Source organism: Elephantulus edwardii, unplaced genomic scaffold (genome assembly GCF_000299155.1).
Source record: "Elephantulus edwardii isolate Elephantulus edwardi_28Jun2011 unplaced genomic scaffold, EleEdw1.0 scaffold00028, whole genome shotgun sequence".
Taxonomy (NCBI): domain Eukaryota; kingdom Metazoa; phylum Chordata; class Mammalia; order Macroscelidea; family Macroscelididae; genus Elephantulus; species Elephantulus edwardii.
In genome coordinates, this window is record NW_006399778.1 from 13449746 (window position 1) to 13458895 (window position 9150).

The window sequence follows — 9150 nt, forward strand, 5'->3', positions numbered from 1 at the left end:
TGTTCTGTTAAATTTTGCTATTTTGACTGGGGTGAGATGATATCCTCTGACATCCATTTTGGTCTTTTCTTTCTCCCCTATCTTTGTAATGACGAATTGCTTTCTTCATGGATTATATCTTTGCTAGCATCCCACAATTCATCTGGTCTTAGAGCATTAGTGTTCAATACCTCAAACCTATTTTTGAAATGGTTTTTAAATTCATGTGGGATAAACTCAAGGTCATGTTTTGGTTCTTGTGGATTTGTTTTCATTTTATTCAGTTTCAATATAAACTTTCACATGAGTAATTGATGATCTGTTCTACAGTCAGTACCTGGCCTAGTTCTGAGCTTCTCCAAAAATTCTTTCTACAGATGTGCTCAATCTGACTCTTATGCAGTCCATCTTGCTAGGTCCATGTGTATAGTTACCGTTTGCGTTTCTTTAAATCGGTATTTGTGATGAACAAATCTTTGTGCAACATTGAATCATTCTGTCTCCAGTCTCATTTCTGTCACCAAGTTGTAATTTCTGACTAATTTTACTAATTTCTCTTCTTTATTTTCAACTTTCTCATTCCAATCACCAGTTATTTTTAATGAATCTTGATTGTGTGTTCAGTCAATTTCCAACTGCAAAAGTTGGTAGAAATCCTCAATTTCTTCATCTTTGCATACATAGGTTTTAGTAACAGTTGCATTAGTATGTCTGCCTTGTTTGTATATGGATGGTACCCTGTCACAGCATTGTACTTTAGGATAGATGTTGAAATGGTCTCTTTGGCTATGAATGCAGTGACGCTCTACCTCAATTTTTAGTTTCTGGTATAATAGATCAAATGATTCTTTGACTAAAAAGTAGCCAATGCCAGTCCATCTCATTTCTCTAATGCCTAAAATGCCAATCTTTCTATGTTGCATTTCAATTTTGACAACTTCAAATTTCCCTAGATTAGTAATTCGTACATTGCAAGTTCTAATTATTAGAGGTTGTTTGCATTTGTTTCTCATTTTTTTCTTTCCTTTTTTTTAAAAGTCAAAAGGCTGGGGAGCTCTGGTGGCCTAGTGGCAAGGAGCTGCAACTACAATCCCAGAGGCTCACGGTTCGAATCCACCAGATTCTCTGCCGGGAAAGGAGGGACAATCTCTTCCTGTACCAGTCAGATCTGATTTGATGGTACATTCACACAAAAATATAAAAAAAAAGTCAAAATTTAGATTAGCGGAATGCACTCAGTCAGGTCAGCTTCTGAAGTGTTCTCATAGGTACTGTTTCACCTCATTTTTGACTGTTCCAATCTAAGGTATTTACATCTAGTACTATAATAGTGATTCCTCTAGGTTGTCTAGCCTTCGGTGTGTCCACTTGCCATACAGTGGTAACTTGTGGTTGCTGTGAGGCTGAACACTGTGACGCTGATGTGTCAAATGTGTTAATGGTTGGTTACCTGTGGTGGATAGTGTCTGGTGAAACTCCCTGATTAAAACAAGCTTGGAAGCAGGAGCGGCATCCACTTCCATAAGAGCTTGCCTCCAGAAACCCTATGAACCTGGAGAGAGGATGAGAGACACACAAGTGTTGAGGACTCTCCTTCATAGGGTCACTATGAGTTGCCTGCAACTTGATGGCACTTAACAACAACAATAACAATAACAACAACAACAACAACAACAACAACAAGAACTATAGTAGTGTTTCTCTATTGTTCATAGGGTTTTCTAAAGCCTGTTATTTCAGAAATGAATGGCCAGTCTTGCTCACTGGTCTGTCTTAAATCTAGAAGCTCTGCTGAAACCATCATGAGTGACCCTACTGCTACCTGAATCACTGGTGGCATAGCTTTCAACATCACAGCAACCTGTGAGTAATCTCAGTGTCGCAACCGACAAACAAGTCCTGCACTCTCAAGAGGAAACTAAACAAGCAAGAATACACATATGTAAACTGTAAAGTAAGCAGTATTACCATGTAAATCACTCCCCAACACCACAAATGGCAGATATGCATTGTGCTGCTAATAGCAAACCATAGAACAAGCAGCATACAGATAGCACAAGGGATCTACCCGTGTCCACTCACTGGCTGGCTGCCTTGTAAAAATGACACAGAGCCTAGACTGCACCTACTCACTGGTTGGCTCTGAGTAGGACTGAAATCTTCTGTTTATCTCTTTTATTTGGACAGAGAAAAACTTCCAAATAAAAGAGATGAACAGGAGATTGCATAGGGTAATATGAAAAGGTAAAGCAAAGTGTGATGAAAGAATGTACAAAGAACAGGAGTTGGAAAATCAAAAGGGACAAGTCTGTTCAGCATTTCTCAAGCTTGTCAAGAGACAAATTCAAGCTTAGAGCCTTCTGCTGTGGCAGCATAGAAGTACAGCACCCACCGCTGTGCACTACCCCGTGGTGTGGGCCTCATCAATGGCCAGCCACAAAATAACCAAGAATGTGAGGAAGATGCTGTCGCAGGCACCTCACTGAGTACTCCAAGTTTGTGTGGGACATGCTCTTGGAGGTGTGTGGCTTCGTGCCCTAAGAGCTCCATGCTATGGAGCTGTCCAAAGTCTCCAAGGACAAGCAGACCTCAAATTCATCAAGAAAAGAGTAGGGACACACTTATGTGCCTAGAGGAAGCGAGAAGGACTCAGCATTGTCCTGGCTGCCATAAGGAAGGTGGCTACCAAAAAGGACTGAGTGCACCCCACCGTCCCCAAAGCTCTCACCCACCTGACAGTAAGAAAATAATAAACACCACCAAAATTTCAAGACTTGAGATGCAATACTGAAGGTTGTCATGGGGAAAATCCTGAACAATCCAGGAAGCATCAAAAGAAGATGGAAGAAATACAGTGAGTCACTGTACCAAAAAGAATTGGTATACACAGAACCATTTCAAAAAGTAGCCTATTGTAACAGTCACCACATCAATCTACCTGGTTGAAGATCTTCCTCTCCTGCGACAACACACCACCATTCCTAGCGTCATGTCTTTCTCTAAGGAATAGCTCCTCCTAGCAACATGCCCAAAGGATGTGAGGCAAAGATTCGTAATTATTGTCTCCAAAGAGCAGTACAGCTGCACCCTCTCCAAGACATACCTGTTTGTTCTCTTGGCCCTCCATGGGGTGGTCAGTGCTCTTGTCCAACACCACTGCTCAAAGAAATAAATTTTTCTTTTAAGACTAATAGGATGGCAAAACTGACCCTAATTAAGATTCCTTACACTTTATTTGCAACATCTCATATCTACAAGAATGTCATTGATATTAGCAAGCTGTCCAATCAGCTGTTGTTGTTGTTGTTGTTGTTATGTGCCGTCGAGTCGCCTGCGACTCATAGCGACCCTATGTACCACAGCCCTAAACTCCGCTCTGTCCTGTGCCAATCGCACTGTCTCTGACACTCCCATCCCAATTGTCCCAGTCACTGAATCAATCCACCTCATAGAGGGCCTTCCTCTCCTGTGTCATCCCTCCACCCTCCCAAGCATGATGTCCCTCTCCAAGGACCGGTCTCTCCTCACAACATGTCCAAAGTAAGTTAGACGGAGCCTCAGAATCCTTGCCTCCAAGGAGCCACCTGATTTAACCCTCTCCAGGACAAATCTGTTTGTTTTCCTAGCAGTCCATGGTATTCTCAATACTCTTCTCCAGCACCACAGCTCAAAGGCATCAATTCTCCTTCTATCGTCCTTGGTCATTGTCCAACTCTCTGATGCATAACAGGTGATTGCGAAGACCATGGCCTGTATCAGATGCACCTTAGTCTCCAGAGAGACACCGCTGCTCTTCAGCACTTTGGAGAGGTCCCTAACAGCAGACTTTCCCATGGCAATGCGCCTTTTAATTTCCTGGCTGCTGGTGCCAAGACTGTTGACTATGGAGCCAAGCAAACTAAAGCTGTGTACAATCTCAATCTCTTCACCATCCATCTGATGCTGCCAATTGGTCCAGTGGTGAGAATCTTTGTCTTCTTGACATTGAGCCTCAATCCATATTGGAGGGTGCAGTCCTTGACACTCTGCAGCAGGCGCTTCAGGTCCTCCTCAGTTTCAGCAAGCAGGGTTGTGTCATCCGCATAACGCAGATTGTTGATAAATCATCCACCAATCTTGACCCCACATTTCTCCTCATAGAGCCCAGCCTCCCGGATAATCTGTTCTGCATATAGGTTGAAAAAGTATGGAGATAGGATGCATCCCTGGCATACACCCTTCCCAATTTTGAACCATGCAGTGTTCCCTTGCTCTGTTCTGACGGCTGCCTCCTGGTCCTAGAACTCCATAAATACCTTATTTGCATAACCCCACCCAGTCTTTTGGGAAGAGTTACAAGATCATGGCTAGAAAGATCATATAGAAGTAGTCTATCACAGTCCATACATGAAGTTTGTTTTGATGACTTTTACAAAAACAATGAGGCAAAGTCCAACACTGGTGCTAAGAGAGATTATGGGTTTAAGAGAGACTAGTAGCTGAAGACTGCTTCTTGGTCTGAGTATAGTTTCATATGAACACAAGTGTGCTGGGATTTCCATTCTCCTCAAGGTTAGCCACAATTTGTTGTGATCCACACAGTCAAATGTCTTTGCATAGTCAAAGAAACACGGATAGATATTTCTCTGGTACTCTTTGCTTTTTGCCAAGATCCATCTGGCATTGACGATAATGTCTCTAGTGCCACCAGCTTGTATTTCTAATAGTTCTCTCTCAATGTACTGTTCCAGTCACTTTTGGATAATCTTCAGGAGGGTTTTGCTTGCATGTGATAATAGCAATATTGTTTGGTAATTTCCAGACTTTGTTGGGTCACCTTTTTTTAGAATGGGAATAAATATGGATCTCTTCCAGTCAGTTCACCAGGTAGTTGTCCTCCAGATTTCTTGGCACAACCTAGTGAGCACATCCAGGGCAGCATCTATTTGTTGAAATACATCAATTGGTATTCCATAAATTCCTGGGACCTTACTTTTTACCAAGTCTTTCAGAGCAGCCTGCACTTCCTCTTACATCACCATTGCCTCTTTAAAAAAATACAATTTTTATTTTATACTGGTTTACTTAAAAAGTTCATAAACATTGTTTTCCACACCAGATCTTTCCCATTTCCTTTACCCACCTCTCCCTCCACCCATCACCATTGCCTCTTGATCATATGATGTTTCATGACATTCTTCTGTGTCAATCAATTGTTTTTGGTACAGTGACACTGTATATTCATTCCATCTTCTTTTAATGCTTTTTAATGATCATTCTATATTCTGCCCATAGCATCCTTAAGTTTTGCAACTCGCAGCATCAAAAAAACAAAGTTTCTCACCACTGGGCCAATTGGCAGCACCATGATAGATGGAAAGGAGATTGAAGTTAACAATTATGGCTTGCTTGGATTCATAATCAACACTCTTGGCACCAGCAGTCAGGAAATCAAAAGACAAATTGCATTGGGAAAATCTGCTGTCATGGACCTCTCCTGAGTACTGAGAAGCAATGATGTCAGTCTGGAGACCAACGTGCACCTGATCCAGACCTTGGTCTTCATAATTACTTGCTATGCATCAGAGAGCTGGACAATGACTAAGGATGACAGAAGAAGAATTGATACCTTCGAGTTGTAGTACTGGAGAAGATCCGTGAGCATACCATGGACTGCCAAGAAAACAAATAAGTCAGTCTTGGAGAGAGTAAAACCAAGTTTCTCCTTGGAGGCTAGGATTTTGAAGCTCTGTCTTATATACTTTGAGTACGTGGCCAGGAGGGGCCTGTCCTTGGAGAAGGATATCATGCCTGGAAAGGTGGAGGGACAGTGCAGGAGAGAAAGACTCCAGATGAGATGATACAATAACGGGGGAAATGGGAGTGGGTTTGTCGGAGTCAGTGAGACTGGCTCAGAATAGGGCAGGCTTCAGAGCTGTTGTGCATAGGGTTGCAATGATTCACAGGCCACTCAAGAGCATATAACATTATTTCCTTTCCTCAGTTACCTCCTTCATGTGTGGATTGTTTGGGCTGCTTTTGGCTTTTTCTTAGGTGGAATACTCTACTATTCATATGTGAAAGTATCTTTAAACCCCAATGCTTATAAAATAAACTATTTTATAAATTTATTATATGAGTAGTAATAAATGTTATGGCACAGCAATGTTTAAAAAAAGAGCATATAACAACATCAACAACAACAACAGTAGTGGAGGGCTTCGAAATGAATAAAAGTGAAAGAAGAATTGATGACTTTGAGCTCTTGGCCTTGAGATAAGAGCTTAATATTCCATGGTCTTGCCCAAAGAACAAAGGGATATGTCTCAGAAAAAGTACAGCCAGAGTGCTCCTTAGAAGCAAAGATAACAAAGCTTTGTCTCACTTTGAGCATGTTGATAGGAGAAGCTAATCTTCAAAGAAGGCCATTATGCTTGGAAAGGTGCTGGTTTTATTATTAGGTGCATCAAATCGAGTATGACCTATGATGATCCTGTGAACAAGAGTTCTGAATCTTGGCCTATGCTGTACCAGCCTCAACATTTGTGACACACTTGGGCCCGTTCCTGCAGTTACTGTGTCAATCCATCTGGCTGAGGGTTTTCCTCTCTTTCTTTGGCCCTCCACTTTTCCAATAATGATGCACCTTAGTCCTCAAATTGACATCATCGTTCCTCAATACTTTGGAGAGGTCCCTGATTACAGACTTTCCCATGCAAAACTGATCTCATGATCTCCTGATTGCTTGTTTCAAGGATATTGATTGGGGATTCAATAAAGACAAAGTTATCGACAGTCTCAGTCTTTTTTCCATCTATCATGATGTTGCCTATCCATTCAGTGCTGAAAATATTTCTTTTCTGGTTTTAAAAAACATTTTATTTATTTATTTATTTTTTTATGTGTGTACCGTCAAATTGGATCTGACTGGTACAGGAGGAGATTGTTCCTCCTTCAGGAGAGCATCTGGTGGATTTGAACCGCACACCTCTGGGATTGCAGTGCAGTTTCCTGCCACTAGGCCACCAGAGCAAGCCACTCAGTTCAATTTAAATACCACCCAATGTAGGAACCAACTCTCCAACTGTTTCAGTTGGAAGGTCAGATAAGAGAGAGGTAAGGTTGAAGTATCTTTGGAAAATCCATTCCAAAATGAAGTCAGCTGTTGTAGTTAACAGTCCTGCTCCTTGGTTTCCTTCTATGATCAGACATTGTCCCTAACTCCCAAAGGAGGTTGTTCTCTTTAGTTCTCCATTAGGTCCTCAGAGTGCTCCAGGCCACGGGGACGGCTCTTCGACTTAGGCGTAGACAGGTGCTCCAACTCATAGCACCCACTCTTAGACGCATTCTGCATGAGGTTTTCCTTTTTTTCCTCCTTCTGGCTCCTTTTATACTCAATAATCTGCTGAAGCTGGCACCCAGCATATTCTGGCTTGGCAGTGAGTGGTCCAGCTGGCACAGCAACACCAAGAATATCTGACACCATGTACAGACGCAGCCAGCCCACCAAGGGCGTAGTTCTCAGGCTGTAGTGAGTCTGCTTGTGGTAGAATAGAAGCCCATCCACCTCAAAAGGAAAATCCATCGACAACACTTTACACAGGCTCTCAGGGGTGCATGGGAAATTCTTGAGTCCCACAAATTTAAACGGATTCATCTTGGTTTTCTCTCCCAGACCCTCTTCTTGTGGTAATTTTGAATGCATCCAGTAGAATCGGAAATCCGTTTGGTAGTCATAAAAAGGGTGTCCCCGCCAGCACATCATGTCCAGAACATAGTAGGTCTGGTTTACTTCACTGTAAATGCACTCCAGAATGGTGTAGTCTTTTGCTGTTGTTGAGTTTCGCTTGTTGCCTCCTGGCAGAAGGGAGGGAAATCTGTTGACACGGTAGCCACTCTTGGTATAGGCACTGGTAGAACCCCTGGAGGCCACAATCAGAGCTCTCTTTCCAACGGGGAACACAACCACAATCCATTCCTGTCCCAAATCTGAAGGGACATCAATTAACCATTCAGAAAGCATCAACTGATTAGCATAGCGTTTTGGTAACTTCTTGCCAAAGTCAAAGTCCATTTCTTCATCATCTTTCTTATCTTCCTCCTCCTCCTCACTCTCCATTCCTGTCTAATCATCTTCAGCGAGTCTTCTGGCATGGTTCACATAATCCAGTCGCTTGGATTTCTGCAGTTCCAGTAACCGTCGGCGCCGCTCACTCTGCTCCAAAGAACTGTACTTGGACTTGTACTGAGACAGGCGGGGGTGTGGGGCTGCTGTGCTATTCAATTCTTGGGACACAGAAAAGCTATTAGCCAGGCTTGACTCAGCTCTTCCATCTTTCCTAACCACCAAAATTCCCTGAGGAGTCCTGATGGCCGGAAACAGGAGAGTGGATGAGCGCTCGAGAGAAGTTTCCAGCCGGTCTGGTCTCTTCCGCTCCAACCGGGAGGCTAAGAGCTCAGGTATGGCCGGAGGCAATCACCACGGGGCATTCAGGAGCATCATGGAAGACGGAGAGAAAGTTTAGCATCGAACGCAGGACTCACCGGTCCAAGGCGACAGTTGCACGCACCATAGCTGTCGCAGTTCTTGTTTTCTTGATATTGAGATGCAATCCACATTGAAGACTATATTCTTTGATTTTCTGAAGCAGGTGCTTTGAGTCCTTCCCACTTTCAACAAGCAAGATTGCATCACTGTGGAAAGGTGGAGATTCAGCAAAAGAGAAGAAGACTCAATCAGATTGATTGATGCACTGACTGCTGCAATGGGCTAAAGTATGTCAGAAAAAATGAGGATGCCACTGGATAGGACCGTGTTCATATCTGTTGTCCATAAGGTTGCTATGAGTTGTACTCAGCTCAATGGCACCTAACAACAACAAAGATTATAGCCTTCAGTATTGATTAGACCTCAATACCAAGACAATAAAAATTCTCGCAATGGAACCAATCAGCTACTTGATGATAAATGGAGAAAAGATTGACATTGTTAAGAATTTAATTTTACTTGAGTCCACAATCAACACCCATGGAAGTAGCAGTTGGTTTCAGTCTGTCCTCTAGGTTGCTCCTATTCTTGGCCTTTTTCTTTCTGTCCTTGCTTTCATTGCTGGTGCCTACACAGTGGCAGGAAACATAACTTGCGTTAGCTAAGTATTTGGCCTCTACCAGGATGGAGGTTTCAGAAGGCTG

The 9150-nt window shown here is 42.7% G+C and overlaps 1 pseudogene; it reads right to left on the reverse strand.

Annotated features, from left to right (window-relative positions):
- Positions 1-7201: 7201 nt before the first annotated feature.
- Positions 7202-8292, reverse strand: LOC102853543 (annotated as a pseudogene).
- Positions 8293-9150: the final 858 nt, after the last annotated feature.